Source organism: Nycticebus coucang, chromosome 2 (genome assembly GCF_027406575.1).
Source record: "Nycticebus coucang isolate mNycCou1 chromosome 2, mNycCou1.pri, whole genome shotgun sequence".
Classification (NCBI taxonomy): Eukaryota; Metazoa; Chordata; class Mammalia; order Primates; family Lorisidae; genus Nycticebus; species Nycticebus coucang.
The window spans coordinates 3,238,468-3,254,505 of record NC_069781.1 but is presented as its reverse complement, the minus strand read 5'-3'; the positions used below and the strand labels follow the sequence as shown (position 1 = coordinate 3,254,505).

At 55.7% G+C, this 16,038-nt stretch overlaps 1 pseudogene; it reads right to left on the bottom strand.

The window, feature by feature from the left end:
* Positions 1 to 805: 805 nt before the first annotated feature.
* LOC128568873 (40S ribosomal protein S11-like) lies at positions 806 to 12,801 on the bottom strand (annotated as a pseudogene).
* Positions 12,802 to 16,038: the final 3,237 nt, after the last annotated feature.

Genomic DNA, 16,038 nt, shown 5'->3' with positions numbered 1-16,038 from the left:
CACAGAACTGAGGAATATGTTTACTCATTGAAGATTGTGGCCTAATCATACAGCCGGTCCCGAGGCGGTGGCGACACAGGCGGCGGCTGCAGGGCAGGAGGTGGCGGTGGTCATCGCGGGGCGGCGGCGGAGGCGGCGGCAGCGGGAGCACCAGACTCTACCATGCAGTGAGCGGCTCAGATGAGAGCGCGTAGCCTAGCCGGCCCGCAGCCAAACCAGCCAATACCTCAATGGTAATTTTTAATCCCCTTCTAACTGTGCTGATATCCTGTCTCCCCTGAGCTGCTGAATTTTACTCGGATGTCCCCAAATTAGTTTTCTGGTTTATTCTAGTGAACATTCCAACCCCCTTGACACCATAGGCAAGCTGAGCAGTGTGGGGGAGGCTGAGGCCTGGCACTGTTATTAGGCGTGTCCTCTGGAATGTCAACCTGCATTTTATTTCTACCCACAAAATTTAATTTCTTTTCTTTTTTTTTTGAGACAGAGCCTCAAGCTGTCACCCTGGGTAGAGTGCTGTAGTGTCACAGCTCACAGCAACCTCAAACTCTTGGGCTTAAGCGATTCTCTTCCTGCCTCCTCCCACAACACCCAGCTTTTTTTTTTTTTTTGGTTGTAGTTGTCATTGTTGTTTGGCAGGCCTGGGCTGGATTTGAACCCACCAGCTCCAGTGTATGTGGCTGGTGCCCTAGCCGATGAGCTATAGGTGCCGAACCTTAATTTCTTCCTTTCTTTCTTCTTCTTTTTTTTTTTTGAATGAGAAAATAACTTTATTCCATTTGGGGGCATGGGCACATATCCAGTCTCAGAACTTCTGGAACTGCTTCTTGGCACCAGCAGCTTTGGTGGCTTTGAGAACGCTGAAGTGCACCATCTTGCTCAGGGGCCGGCATTCACCCACTGTGACCGTATCGCCCATCTGGACATCCCTGAAGCAGGTGGCAGGTGCACAGACATATTCTTGTGGTGCTTCTGAAAGTGATTGTACTTGCAGATGTAATGGAGATAGTCTCTGCGGATGACAGTGGTCCTCTGCATCTTCATCTTGGTCACCATGCCAGACAAGATCTGCCCTTGGATGGAGACGTTACCAGTGAAGGGGCATTTCTTATCGATGTTGGTGCCCTCAATGGCCTCTTTGGGAGTCTTGAAACCCAGACCGATGTTCTTGAAGTACCAAGGGAGCTTCTGCTTGCCAGTTTCTCCCAAGAGGACTCTCTTTCTTATTTCGAAAGATGGTCAGCTGCTTTTGGTAGGCTCGCTCAGTCTGAATACCCACCATCTTTCCAGCCACCTGTAAAAAAGAAAAAAGAGCCTTAATGTCTTTAATATTCATGAAGCCATCTATTTATTTTCTCCTGAGTGAGTTTGGTAACTCTTTTTCAAGGAATTTGTCCATTTTCTTCTAGTTGTAAAATATATGAACATAAAATTGTAATATTCTTGAAACAGAATCTCACTATATCACCTTCGGTAGAGTCCCATGGCATCACAGCTCCCAGCCACCTCATACTCTTGGGCTTAAGGGATTCTCTTGTCTTAGCCTCCCAAGTAGCTGGGACTACAGGCACCTGCCCAAATGCCCAGCTATTTTTCTGTTGCAGTTGTCATTGTTGCTTAGCTTGCCCGGGCCAGGTTCAAACCCGCCAGCCTCGGTGTATGTCGCTGGCTCCGTAACCACTGTGCTACAGGTCCTGAGCCAAATTGTAATATTCTTTTTTTACCTTCTAATATCTATAGGATCTGTAGTGATGTCCCCTCTTTCCTTCCTAATATTGCTTATTTGTATCTTTTCCCTTTTATTCTTGGTTAGTTTGATCAGAAATTTGTCAATTATGTTAATATTTTCATAGAAGCCACTTTGGTTTCCTCAATTAACTTTTCCTATTGCTTTTCTGTTTTCTATTTCATGGACTTTTGCTCTTACCTGTAATGTTTTCTTTCCTCTGTATGGTTCACATTCAATTTTCTTCTTTTTCTTTTTCTCTTTAACGGAAATATACCTCACCCTAGAGGCATATATTACTAATTTCCTTTTTACAATATGAGCATTTAATGCTATAAATGTTCCTTTAAACATTGTTGTAGTTGTATCACACAAAGTTCATATGTTGTATTTTAATTTTCATTCAATTCAATATATTTTATAATTTCTCTTGCTCTTAGCTGTTCTCCTATGGTAGCTATGTGGCCCTGGGCAAGTGTGACAAGCATGGATTGGGGGAAGCCCACAGGAAGGAAATACCACCTGGGACTCTGCGATGCCACAGTCAGTGTTCTGGCTAAACCCCACACTGCCACAGGCCAATTCCCAAAGAGCAGTTCGAAGGAGACAAGATGAATCAGAATTCCTCAGGCCATCCTGAATGTCCCTGTCCAGTTTAACCCCTCTTGGACCACCCAAGGGCCACGTAGCGCATGCTCCAGGAGGAAGGACTTTTTGCCTCTGTGGCTCTGTGTCCACTGGCCCAAGCAAATGATGATAATGGTCATGAAGCCCTCGCTATTCTCCAGGGACAGGGATTAGGACTTCCTGATCATTGTCTCCCTGAGCCCATCATATTTCTTTCAAAGTAGAGAGCATATGAGTCCTTAGCCAACCCTTACCACCTCTAACCAGTCCTTGCCAGCTTGCCAGGAAGGTCAGGTGTCAGACCAGAAGTGCAGGTAGGAGCCTTCACAGGCTGGTTGACAGAGGTATCTCCAGATCTCAGGTAACACTTGCTGCAAGAAGGAATTAATCGGGGAGTTAGGATGGGATGAATCATCTGGCTCCCAGGCATAGGTCAGATTCACCCTGCCTGCTCACCCCCTCTTGCTATCCCTCCAGTCTAGAACACGAGCAGGCATTTTGTTTCTGATCCAAGAGGCAAGGAGGCTTTTGAAGAGAAATGCCAAGTCCCAAGCTGTAGCTTCATGCCACAGCCAGGCATGACCCTGGCATAAGAGCTGACTCTGCCCCACCAGGCTGCAGCAAGGGGGGTGCTGGCTCCTACACCAAGCATGCCCTAGGCCCCTCTTTACTCCTGATGCAAGGAAAGGAAATATGAGAGAGAGTGAGGGGAGGGGGCAGGCACCCGGAGACCTGTCTCTGGGTGCCAAGGTACACTGGGGGGTGCAGCTCACAGGGCCACCTGTGGACACAGCCATAAGGCTCTGCCTCCACCCTGGCCAGTCCCATTCTGGAGTACCATACTGAGGCCTTTACCACGAGCCCCATGGCCTGCAGGTACCCACCGCACAGGGTGCTGACGGGGGGAGGGGCTGGAGGGCCCAAGCCCCGGGTGCCTTTGCCCGCCCCACCCACACCAGGCCCCCTGCAGTGTCCTGCCCGGCCTCCTTCTTGCTGCATCCACCGTAGGCTTTGCACTGCTCCCCATTTTCCCCAAGATGCAGAAATTGCCCCTGGCTCCATGTTCTTGTACCAAATTAGACACACTTAACTCAAGTGCCTGCTGCCAGGCCTGCTACAGGGGCTGACTCACCCTCCTGATGACACTTGAAATCCACAGGCAGCCTCACCCTTGGGCCCCACCTTCCATCCAAGGCTCTGCTGAGGGCCTCACTTTGGCAGGGGCCCTTGTCAAGGGGTTGGGGAAGGGGGGCCAGCATCTGAGGAAGAAGCTACCCTAGCAGATTCTCTCCAAGGCTACGCGCGACTGGCTTGTGCTGCTGTGAGAAGCCCTGGGCATGAGGACAAGGCATCAGCCAGGTCCAAATCAGAGCTACCCAACCCGGGGCCCCTGGAGTACCTAGGTTGCCTCCCTGGCCAGTCTGAGCAAGGTTATCCCCAGGGATCAAGTCCCAGGGGAGGTAGGCAGGGTCCCAGTCCCAGGACAGCCCACAGAGGGTGGTCTCAGGCCGGGTCGGCTGCCCTGCTGCGGGTCTGGGGCCGCTTGCTTCCCCTCTCTGGGCCACACTTCCTCCTCCTTGAGCTTGTATTTGGCATGAACCAGACCTCCCTGCTCCCACCCAGGCTCCTGCTAGGACCTGACCCCACAACGATACCTCGAGAGCCCCTGCTGCGTCTTCTCCACCAGACTGAGCTGCTCTGCTGAGACTGCACTATCCCCACCCCAGGGAGCCCCAGACTCATGGAGGGAGCGGCAGAGGGCTTTGGGGCTGGAAAGACTTTGGGACAAGATCCGCTCAGGTTCAGGCCTCCACCCCACCACTCTCTGGCTGTGTGACCTCAGGCAAGTCTCTGACCCTCTTTGAGCCTGGTTTCCTCCTCCATAACATGGAAATAATCATGGAAACATCACAGGGCATTAAAAGAGATAGTGTATCCAAAGGACACCACAGGGCTTGGCACAAGTCAGCCAGTTAGTGGGATCGTTACCTGATCACAGGGATAAAGGAGTGAGAGAAGGAAGTTCAGCTGCCAGCGCCCGCTCCCAGCTCCACAGTGGGGCTGACAGCCTCGGCTTCTCAGGAAGCTCCCTGGGGAAGGGAGCATAGAGAGAGTGGCTGGCTGTGCAGAGAGCTCTCAGGACTGAGCATCCAGAGAGCCTGTCTCCTCCCGCCTGCAACTGCTATCTCCTGTCAGCCTCAGTTTCTTCACCTGCTGGCCCCTCAAAATCAGTGTTTTATTTAATTTAGAAGTTATCCATAAAAATTGTGTAAAATTCTATGGAGCTGTACTCTTAGGACAGCTGTAAGCTAAACCTCAATTTAAAAATTCCAGGAATCTCCCAGAAGTTCCCCAGGAACCATGACAGACACGGGAACAGGACCACAGTAGTCTAGGTCCTCAGGAAGGGGTAGGTGAGTGGATCCCTCTCCCTCCTCTCTCCCACCAAGGTAGTGGGGCTGGGGGGACTTCTTGGAGAAGTGCTCGGGCAGGGGCAGCCTCTGCGAAGGCACAGAGGGGAGGCTGAGCAGGTGCCATCCTGCGGCCCTGGGGGGTGGAGAGGAGGAGCTTGAGCTGGACTCGCAAGCCCTGGGGCCCCCCACGGAGATGCCATAAGTGTGAAGGCAGTCCAGCCCTAAGACTTCACAAAAAAAAAAAAAGACTTGCAGGAATCACTACTTTAGAACTCACTACTGAGTTCCTGTCGCGATGATCATATTTGGGGTACATTGAGTTATGTTGAGTCTATTATTGAAACTAATTTCACCTGGGCCTTTTTAGTGTTTTATGTGGCTTTCCTTCACAGCTCATGCACATTCTGGGTGGCAGGCCAGAAGGAGAGGCGCAGGCCTGGGGTGCACGTGGAAGGCACCAAACCAGGTGAGGATGACAGCAGGGAGCCCCCAGCCCACCCGGCTCAGGACCCGGCCTCAACCTGGGCTCTCTGTCTCCCTGTGCTGGGTCCAGCCCTCTACCCTCCTGGCAAGGCCTTTAGGTCCTGCACCCACCAGGCATCCGCCTGAGCGGGCTCCATCCCAGCTTTGCACTGGACGGAAGGAAGGAGGGAGCCACGTGGCCACCCTGCCAGGTGCTTCCTCAAGACCAGCAGCCCCCGGCCCTGCTGCCACTCTCTCCAGGCTGCCAGAGAAAATGAATGACCAAGCAGAACTTCCCTCCCCACGATCCTGCCGTCCTTCCATCCTCATCCTCATCCTTCTCAGGTGTCCACCTTCCTCGCTGGCTTCCCACTTTCCCCGTGCTCCCGCCGTATCTCTCCCTCTCTCCCACCCACCCCATTAGTCATGTGTCTCTGTTCTGTCTCTCTCCCTCCCCTCTCTCCCACCTCTGTCTCTCCCCTGTCCCTCCCTCGCCAACTCTCTTCCCCCCTCGCCTCTGTCCCCATCTCTTTCCCTCCCTCTCTCCCCCTCTCTCCTCCCTAATGGCACTATGGAGAGGGAAGCTGAGCAGCCGTGTTCCCAGTAACAAATCTTCCATATTATTCCCTCTCCTTTATTTACACCGGGCACACAGTAGCAATTCAATCTAAAAAAGTGCCATGTTTTCGGAGGCGTGCAGCCCAAGAAATTGATGTTTGTGTTAATCAATCCTGTAGGAGCCCGCGGGGCTCCGAGAGGTGTGACACGAGAGATTTCTTCTATTGATTGATTGAATTCCAAGCAGGGAGGGATGGGAAGAACACCACACTCTTCAAGTGCCTGGAAGCTCTGGAGATGGGTCAGGTCCCTGCCGCTGACCCCCGCCCAGGCTGAGGTGCACACAGGCCCCTGGGCTCCGGCCCTCACAGCTTCCTCTGTGCTCAGCACCAAGCCTGGCCAGCGGTCTGGCTCCTGGTTCCAGGGCCAGCTCACCACTCTCTTGTCTGGGGAGTCTGGGAACAACCTGCCTTTAACCACTGCTCTGCGATGCCCACCCAAGCACCTTGGGCCACCAGAGGCCCTGGGCCTCTGCCCCAAGAGGACCCTGTGCACCCCCATGGCAGCATGTCCAAGCCTGTCACCTGGACACGAGCAGCCACGTGTAGTGTCCGGGCCCCAGGCTGGCTCCCCCAGGCACTGCCCAGCACCGCCACCACAGAAAGAGCCTGGGTGCTGGCCCCAAGCTGCACATCTGCTGGCTGGGCTGGAGGAAATGGAGTAGGCACGGGGGTATGGGGGCTGGCCGCACCACCCCAACGCTGGGGAAGACCCAGAGGGCTGGTGCCTTGCCCCAGTAACCCAAGGCCCAGATCCTGAGATGGGCTAGGAGTCTCTGCTCACCTCCCTCCCAGGACCTGGGAGGACCAGAAGGGACAGACCCACAGGAGGGACAGAACAGCACTTGATGTCAAAACACTCTGCATCCATAGGGGACTTGAAGGGTCACCACAGAAACCCACACTACGGGCAGGCAGTGTTCATCAGACCCCCTTTGCAAAAGAGAACACAGGCCTGGTGAGTGATTGCCCAGCTGCCAAAAGACAAAGCCAGGAAAAACCAGGCCTCAGGACCCTAAGGCCAGTCCTCTATTCCAAGCTGCCTGGTCCCCAGGAGTCCAAGGGCCTGGTGCCTGGACGTAGTCCTTGTGGTTGGGGATGTGTGAGCTGGATGACTTTGGGCACATCGGGGAGGTTGGCCATCTGACCACTTTCCAGAGAGGTAGTTTTGCACATTTGGGAGGGGGTCTACTTTTCTTTTTCCTTTTTGAGACAGGGTCACTCAGGCTAGAGTGCAGTGGTGTCAGCCTAGCTCCCAGCGACCTCAAATCCAGGGGTTGAGTGACCTCCTGTCTCAACCTCCCACGTCGGTGGGACTGCAGGCACCTGCTGCCACGCCCAGCTAGTTTTCCTATTTTTAGTAGAGAGGGCATCACATTCTTGCTCAGGCTGGTCGTAAACTCCTAAGCTCAAGCAATCCTCCTGCCTCAGCTTCCCAGAGTGCTGGGATCACAGGAAGGAGCCGCCCCACCAACCTGTACCTACTTTCAACAGACCCATCATAGGAGCCGTCAAATTATTCCTTCCTCTCCAGGCAGAGAGCCTCCAAACAATCTTTCAGGAATCGATGTTGTTAAAAACAATCAGCACACACAAAGGGACCCCTTTTCTATCATTTTTCAAGCACCTCCACGTGGGACCATGACAGTGACTGCTGACATAAACTTCGCAATCGTGACTACCCTAGAAACTCCGTCCCTTCCACAGAGAGAACGCCGGGAACGGGAATGACTGCCTCCCAGCAGCGGGAAGTTTAGATAGAAGGGAAGCAGAGCTCCATGGCCCCTGGTCCCTTTCCGGAGAGGCATGGCAGACAGCAGAACTGGGGTCTCTCTGTTTCTCTCCAGTCCTGTAACCCGGAGCAGAAACACCCAGGCAGCCACAGGAAACAGGGATTCCTCTCGCTCCTTCACTTGCTCTGGACTTGGAGCACTCGGCCCTACCACTGAGCCTCAGCGTCCCATCTGTAAAATCAGTTTGCAGAGAATCACCAGTGGGGGCCACCACTCCAGACGTGAGACTGGAAAGCAGGAGGGGCCTTGTCCAGAGCAAGCATGACCTCCTTCCACCTAGAGGGTTCCACTGGAAACAGCCCAGGAGCCCTGCCTCGCCTGCTTTGTGGGGCCAGGGTTGGGGATGCACAGGTGTGGATGATCCAGGGTCCTGTCTGCCCTCAGGCAGCCCCCCTCATGCCTGCTGTGTCCCCTCCCAAAAGACACTCCCATGACACCAGAGAGCTGAGCACTGGGTGAAAACACCCAGACCCTGCACACTAGAAGGGAAGTGGATTTTTAAGGATGGTCAAAAGGCTTTTTCTCAAACTGCTAATTGGGTGACCCTTGCCCCCTCTCCTTACACAAGCTCACACACACACACAGTCCCACACGCACTCCCGTCTCTTGTTGATTTTCCAGCAAACAAAACATAATCTCTGTTACTGCAACAGAATGTCCTGTTTAGGTTGACAAGAGCCAGCAGGGATGACCCTGAACTGTCCCACCACGAAATGCATTTCCAGGAAGAGTTCATGCGACAGGGCGAAACCCAGGCCGGGAGCCCCTGATAAGGCAGAGCGGGTCTGAGAGGGCAGCCAGCGCCGTGCGCAGTGACCCACCGTGGTAGGGGAAAGAGCGACCTCACATGTATATTGAGAAATGAACGTTCAAATGCAAAACAAATTACAGACAAAGGTTAAGTTAAAGGCCAAAAGACAAACCTGGAAAAACATGCAACATGTACGGCTGAGAAAGATGTTACGTTATTAACATATGAAGAGCTAGAGGGAAGGACAGGAAGAAAGCCACAAACAAGCTTGTCCAAGCTCCAAACGTAAAAAGTAAGAACACGCAAACGGCATCCATTTTTCTGTGAATCTCTGAAGTTAATGTCGTGGAGGGAAAAGACACTCTGTTTCCCAACTGCTGCTCTAGAAGGAAATGTGGGGATTTTTACCCACACAATACGTCTGATTCGTGGGCAGCCTTGAACCAGGCATTTCCCTTCTCACTTTTTTTTTTTTTTTTTGAGACAGAGTCTCACTTTGTCACCCTCGGTAAAGTGCCGTGGCATCACAGCTCACAGCAACCTCAAACTCTTGGGCACAAACAATTCTCTCGCCTCAGCCTCCCGAGTAGCTGGGACTACAGGCGCCCAGCTATTTTTAGAGATGGGGTCTGGCTCTGTGAGCTCAGATAATCACCCGCCTCGGCCTCCCAGAGTGCTGGGATTACGGGCGTGAGCCACCGTGCCCGGCCCCTTCTTGCTCTTTCTCAGAGGTGTAGTAGGCAAGGATATTTGTGTGGAGGCTGGTGTCTGTGCCGGCAAAAACACGCAGCACAGCTCCCCGATGGGGATGTGTGTGGCTTCCCCCAGTTGTAGACGATGGAGCACCTCAAAGCCATTTCAGCATGTGGGGAGGGTCACAGGAAAGGGCACCAAGAAAGTGTGATGGAGGCAGGAGGGAGGCCTGAGCTCCAGGGGCCCAAATAGGCACACGCCTGCCACGCACACCACACACACACTAGACCTGTCGGACGTGCCCACACGTGCCACACACATATCACATGCACACCACACAGGGACAGACAGCGCAAAAATACACAGCAAGGGTGGTCTGTAGGTGGTAGGACTGATGTCCACTTTTTCACTTCCCTGTTCCCCCATATTTTGAATAATGATCTGACTTTTTTATGATGATAAAAAACTAAAAATGACTGCTTTTCCAAAACTCCTCACAAAGCCTGGAAGACCTGGTTGGCCCTGGCCTCTGGCAGCCCTGGGCCTCACCCTCACCTGCGGGGCTGACACCTGACCCCTGCGGCCTCCCAGGTGAAACTGGAGCCAGGTCACAACCCAGCCCAAGGGCCAGTGCCCTGTCACTGTCACCGGCTCAGTTACGGGTATGGACGTTAAGGTCAGCAGGTGACCTGGTCTCACCTGATGAACCACTTGGACTTGGAGGCACAGGAATCTCGCAGCCGCCACCACCAGAGCTAGCCAGGCCGGCACCTCTGGAGACCCCAAGAGCACCTCACCCTCAGCACTGCCTGGCGGGTGCCCAGTGACACCCCAATGGGGGTTCCATGAGCCCTAGACACATCAAGCAGAGAGTGCCCGGAAGTCCTCTTCCTCCTCTCCCACTCCCATTCCCTCATGCCCCATGGGCTCCAAGGGCCCAGGACACACAGTAGACAAACAGAGCCCTTGAGGAGGCAGCTGCTGTGAGGAATGGGGGCCACGGGCCCAGCCTGGGAGGCAGCGGGTACAGGGTGGGCAGCAATTCCTGGGAGCATGGTCATCACTGAAGAGCGGCAGCTGGCAGGTGCCGGGGAACCGGCTTGGCTGTCCAGGGAGGCAGGAGGCAGCAGGGCCTAGGCACTGACCTGCAGAGCCTCAGAGGCTGGACAGGAATGGAGTTTGCTGAGAATCGGAGGGGGTGCCAGCAGGTTTGGGGCAGAAGCTGACACACCCTGACCCCCTGGCAGGTGGACAAGAGGCCAGAAAGAGGTGCAGGTGCCTGAAAATTGGGGAAGAACTTGGGGAGGAGCCATCAGGGTTTCCTCAGGGGCAGGAAGGTGTGAGCCAAGGGACCTGCAGCCTCAGTGGGAGGCAGGTGGGCAGTCAAGCTGGGCAGCAGGCAAGGGGCTGAGGGACATGCTGAGCAGAGGCACCTGCAAGGGGGCTGCAGTAGAGAGAAATGGGACATGCTGGGTGCCCCTAAGGAGTGAGGACAGCTGGAGAAGTGACTGCAGCCACCGGGGGCCAAGGAGGGAGTGGGCACACAGGAGATGAGAGGGGCCTAAGGCCAAGAGGGGAAGGAAGGTTAAGGCAGAGGCTGGGGCAGGGCAGACGCAGAGGCCATAGGCCCTGTGGGGAAAGGGAGAAGAGCTAGAGCAGAGGGCACCTGTGGGCAGAGGTGTGGCCGTGGCGGATGACAGGGAGAGGTGCAGGCTTTAAGGGGGTAGCGTGTCTGAAGACAATTCTCTGTAAAGGGAGCAGAAAAACGACATGCTAGACAAGAGAGCAGGCCTGGGTTTCAGGGTTTGGGTGGGAGCCAACCTCACAAGGACATGTGAGAAGGACACACCCTGATAAGGGATCGTCCCAGAGGGAAGGCCACAGGCCCGTCTCACCCAGCCCTGGGACCTGGGCAGGGTTGGGGATCCCAGCTTGAGGGTGTAAGAGAAAATGGAAATGGGGGAGTGGCCAATGGACCGCACAAGCTTGCAGACACTCGGCATCGGCACTGTGGGTCAGGGAGTCGGGGAGGCTTGCTCGGTGTCTGGAGGAGTGAGAACAAGGCCAGGGCCATGGCTGAGATGTGCAGAAGACAATGTCAAGGGTACAGGCCACCAGGTGGGAAGGACTGCTCACAAAGATGTCAGAATCACAGGATGGTGGCTTGGCGCCTATAGGGCGCTGGCCACATACACCAAAGCTAGCAGGTTCAAGCCCAGCTCAGGTCAGCTAAATAATGACAGCTGCAACCAAAAATACCTGGGGGTTGTGGTGGGTGCCTGTAGTCCCAGCTACTTGGGAGGCTGAGGTAAGAGAATCACTTAAGCCCAAGAGTTTGAGGTTGCTGTGAGCTGTGATGCTACAGCACTCTGCCGAGGGTGACATAAGACTCTGTCTCAAAAAAAAAAGAAAAAAGAAAAAAGAATCACAGGATGGATGACGGGAGTGACAGGGCCACCTGCTCAAGGCCAAGGTGAGGGTGCCACCTGCACAAGGAAGTGCTCTGTGGTCCCCAGTGCCTCCCCCCACTCCCAGCCTCTCCTTGTTCCTGGAGTCACCCACAAGCTCATTCCTGCCTCAGGACCTTTGCATGAGTTAACCCCAGGATCTGGAACTCCCTTTCTCTGCATGGTGGTGTGGCCAGAGCCTCCTCATCCTTCAGATCAAAGCTGCACCATCACCCTTTTGGGGAAGCTGTTCCAGAACCCGCACCCCAAACCAGCCCCCAGCTGCTTCCTGCCCTCTGTATCTTGCTGCTCTCTGCTCAGCATCAGACTACTAGAAACTGCGTCCATGGAGCCACACATCTACTCACCTACTGCACAGCGAGCCGTCCTGTGGCCCCAGGCCCAGAGCTTGCACACTCCCTGAAACCCCGAAATGTGTTCTCTGCTCAAACGTGCCTGCAGCACACACCTGCCCCCTGAGCCCACACCTCAAGTCACCTCCTCCTGTCTTCTGGAGCAGCTGCTGTGTGCGCAGGTGTCATCTGGACTGTGCACACGTGGCTTTGTCTGCTCCTGGCCTGCCCCTCAAGATAGGAGGCATCACCCCCACTGTACAGAGGAGGAGCCGTGAGACAGGAGGGCCCAGGGCTGTCTTCAGCATGCTGGGCCAGGGTGCTCAGTCCACATTCACGGCCTCAACAAGGTCGGCTGCAGGGCTGGTGGATGGATCCCTTGGGCCCACCCTGGACACCAGCCTGGAAAGAAAGAACACACGGACCAGAATCCCAAGGTCATAGGGCCAAGCACAGAGGACGCTGACTCCCAGCTGAGCAGAGGCAAAATCAGGGGTTACTCGGGGCTAAATAAATAAGAGAATTGGGCAGGAAGAAAGGAGCAAATGCCATGTATCTGTCAGCCTGTCTATGGGGAGCCTGGGGCAGTGCCATGGGCTAGCTGCTGGCAAGTGGGGGCCATGGGCCCATCTGCTAAAGAGAGGGGCCCACGGCAGCCTCTTCAAGGTCAAGGCACCCTGGGGAGGGTAGTGACTTGGCTGCCGGCCCCCTCTTCCCTGACCTGGCCACAGCCCCCAAGTTGGCAAAAGGGGACGGAGAGTGGTTGCACCCTTCTAAGGCTTGTTGTAAAGTGAAGCCAGTGGGATAAGACTGAGACGGTCCTCGGGTGAGTGCCCTGGCTGGCTGGCCCCCCTGAAGGGAAGCGCCGTTCCTCTCAGCCATGCACAGCGGGCAGAGCCTGCTTCCACGCAGGCCCCTCCCACCTCTGCTCCCTCCACTCCTACCTGCAGCCCCTCCTCCCGTGCTTAGGCCCTGCTCATCCCTCAGTTGTGAACTTGAGACCCTCAGGTCCCACCGTGGCCCTCTGGACAACACTGTGGCCCTTGCCAGCACAGGAGCAGGGTCCACATGGTAAGTGCCATCGAGGCAGTGCAGAGACAATGTCCAGCTTGGGTACCAGAGGGACAGCACAGCCAGCCCAGAGGGTGCCCTGGGAGGAGAGTGGCACTTAGACAGACTCATTGAGGCAGGAATGGCGGGGCATTTAGGGACAGCAGTAATGGGCCAGGGCTGGGGGTGTGGGCATGGCCGGCAGCTGCCCACAGAGCCTTGTCCACCTGTGCATGTCATCTGGGCTGGCAGAAGGATGATCGGTGCATGTTTGAAGCACAAATGGGTCTGGATTCTCAGGTCGTGGAGTCGTTGGAATCGTGTGTAAACGTGATTGCTTTTGGGGGGAGGACAGGGACTTTCCTGGGTGTCTAAAAGTCCCGTGGTCCCTCCCCAGCAAGGATCACTCATTTCACGCCCACAGGCACAGCCTCCCCAAGGACACCCAGGAACTGGCCGAGAGAGCAGGAAGCACAGCTTCCCCTGCTGGGACGGAGCGCTCACCCTGCTAACTAGTCCATTTTATAGATGCGGAAACTGAGGCTGATGGTGGCCCCAGAAAAGATTTGTGCCCTGGAGCCTGAGGATGGGTCCTTGTTTAGAAAAGTAGTCTCTGCAAATGAGTTTAAGGATCAGAGGCTGAGCTCATCCTGATTACCCAGCTGGGTCCTCAATCCAACCACAGTGTCCTTACAAAAGAGACCCACGGAGGAGAGAAGAGGCCACATGAAGTCAGAGGCAGAAGTTGAGGTGCCGCCACCACAAGCCAAGGAGCATCCGGGGCCTCCAGGAGCTTTAGGCAGGGAGGGCCCCCGGAGCCTCAGGAGGGAACATGGCCCTGAGTGAGATGTTGGGATTCTCCAGAACTGGGAGAGTAAACGTCAGCTGTTCCAATCCCCCCGAGGTTCTGGTCACGCATCACAGCAGCCCCAAGACACTCCCAGAGAGCTTCCCTCACCTCCCAGAGACAAAACAGGGCCCACACCCCAGTGGTGGCCCCAGTGTCTGAACTGCAGACGTTGCCATCTGCCTGTCTCCCTGGACGGAGGGCTCCCTGCTCATGGGATGGGGCCCTTTGTCACTTGTATTTAGGATTCCTGCTGCACCCCTGAGTCCAGCCTCAGGCCCAGCTGACTGATGGGGGGAGCTCAGTGAGCCCAGACTGAGCATGTGTACGGGTCGAGGATGGCCTCTTCCGGCTCTGTGGCCAGTGGTCAGGCAAGCGTGACTCCACTGGGCGCTGCCAACGTGAGCAGGCCCCAGTTCAGCAGGGCCGGAAATGGCAAAGGCTTCTGGGGCCACAGGACGAGGCCAGGGCTGCTGACTCCAGGTCAGGATGCTCTGGGCAGGGTCCTCGCTGTTCACAGAAGGCCCAGGCTGGGCCCAGGTGTGTGACTTGAAAGATGACGCCCACCTCACCCTGCCATGATCTCAGGCCTGGCGCTGGCCGCTTACGCCTGCTACTTCAGCCCTAAATGGGAGACCCACCTCGTATGGGGCTGGCACAAGGCCAGCAGAGTGCAGCTCCTACCCTCCCAGAACAGACCTGGAAAGGCACCGCCTGCTCTGCCACCATGGAAGGCCCTTCTGCCCAAGCCTCTGCCATGCCCTCGGAGCCTGGCACAGTGACAGTCCCCAGGTGGTTACTGCCAGAGCTGCACCCCAAATTTCCAACATCCCCACACTTCTTGCCCCTCAAAAGTAGCATCTCCCACTTCAGGGGCCAGTAGGGTCTTGCAGGGCTGGGAGTCAGCTCTGGGGAGACCCAGCCGCCCCACCTGCAGCCCCTGGGTCCCGAGCAGGGGGATGATGGGGGCCTGGAGTGCACCCTGCCAGGCCAGCCAACCCCACCCCACCTAGACAACCACAGTGGCTCCCTGGGCCCCTCCTCCATACTGCCACCGTTGCCCACGCTGCCTCTCCGGGCAGCAAGGAGTTGGGGTCCTGTGGAATCTGATCCTGTCGCCTTCCTCCTCCCCTCATCCCACCCCATCCCACAGCCCCCACCCTGCCTGGACACCCACCCCTGGGGCTTCCTATGGATCCCCCTTTCTGGGGGGCCTAAGGGGGTGCTCACCCTGTCCTAGGGCCTTTGTACAGGCTGTGACTTTCCCCAGAGCCCTCTCCTCTCCTCTTTTCCCCTGTCAAACTCGAACTCAGCATCCAGACCTCAGGAAAACTCTGTGCCCACCCCCAGATGAGTCTTCCCAGCCCCCAGACCCCTCATGGATCTTACCCAGGAATTCATGTATTGCTGGCTCCACGCACCCACCCAGCCTGAAGAACCTGGAGAACAGGGCCTCAAGCCTCTCGTGGGCAGTCTTCATGCCAAGCCTAGTGCAGGGCAAGACACAGCCTCAACAAGCACACGTGCTGCTTACAGCTGCCACCAGCTAAGGCTTTCCTGTGCCGGACACTGGAAACCCTCCAAAGACCCTGTGGGGTGGGCACGTTTCCTCCCCATTTTACAATTGAGAAAAGAGGTACAGAGAAGGAATGGGGTTCACCCCAATACCACAGGCTCCTTCAGAGGAGAGCCGGGGGGTGAGCAGCCTACCACCCTGCTTCACTGCAGCCAGCGTAATACCCACCCACCCACCCGCAACTGCCCAGCCCCTGCCCAGGGTGGACCATGTGGGTGGGTCGGGGAGAGACTCAAGTCCACTTCACACTCCTAGGAGCCATCTGCCTCCTCATTCTCCAGGTTTTCAAAGTGGGCATACAAAGAGCCACAGATCCCTGGGGGCTGTCACTGCCTGTGATGCTGGACGTCTGGGTGCACCAGGTGGGCAAGGGGGGAGATTCTTCCATGCAGGATGTTTCAGAGCCTTTGGTAGCTCTGCATGCTGGCCCTGGGGGAGAACAGTGAGCAGAATTTTCCAAACATATTGGCCCACGGGGGGACCCCTGCAGTAAAGAGAGGCTGTGACTCCTTGGTTCTCTGGTAGAGAGCAGGGGCTGGCCTGGGCTTCGCAGTTCCCCTGAGCTGCCTTTTAATTCCTTCTCTTTTCCCTACTAGCTGGGGGTCCTCTCTGAACTTTGTCTTTCTCCTTAGTCACAAGGAGAGAGTAATGCCCAGCTCCCAGGGACAAGATATACCCTGTG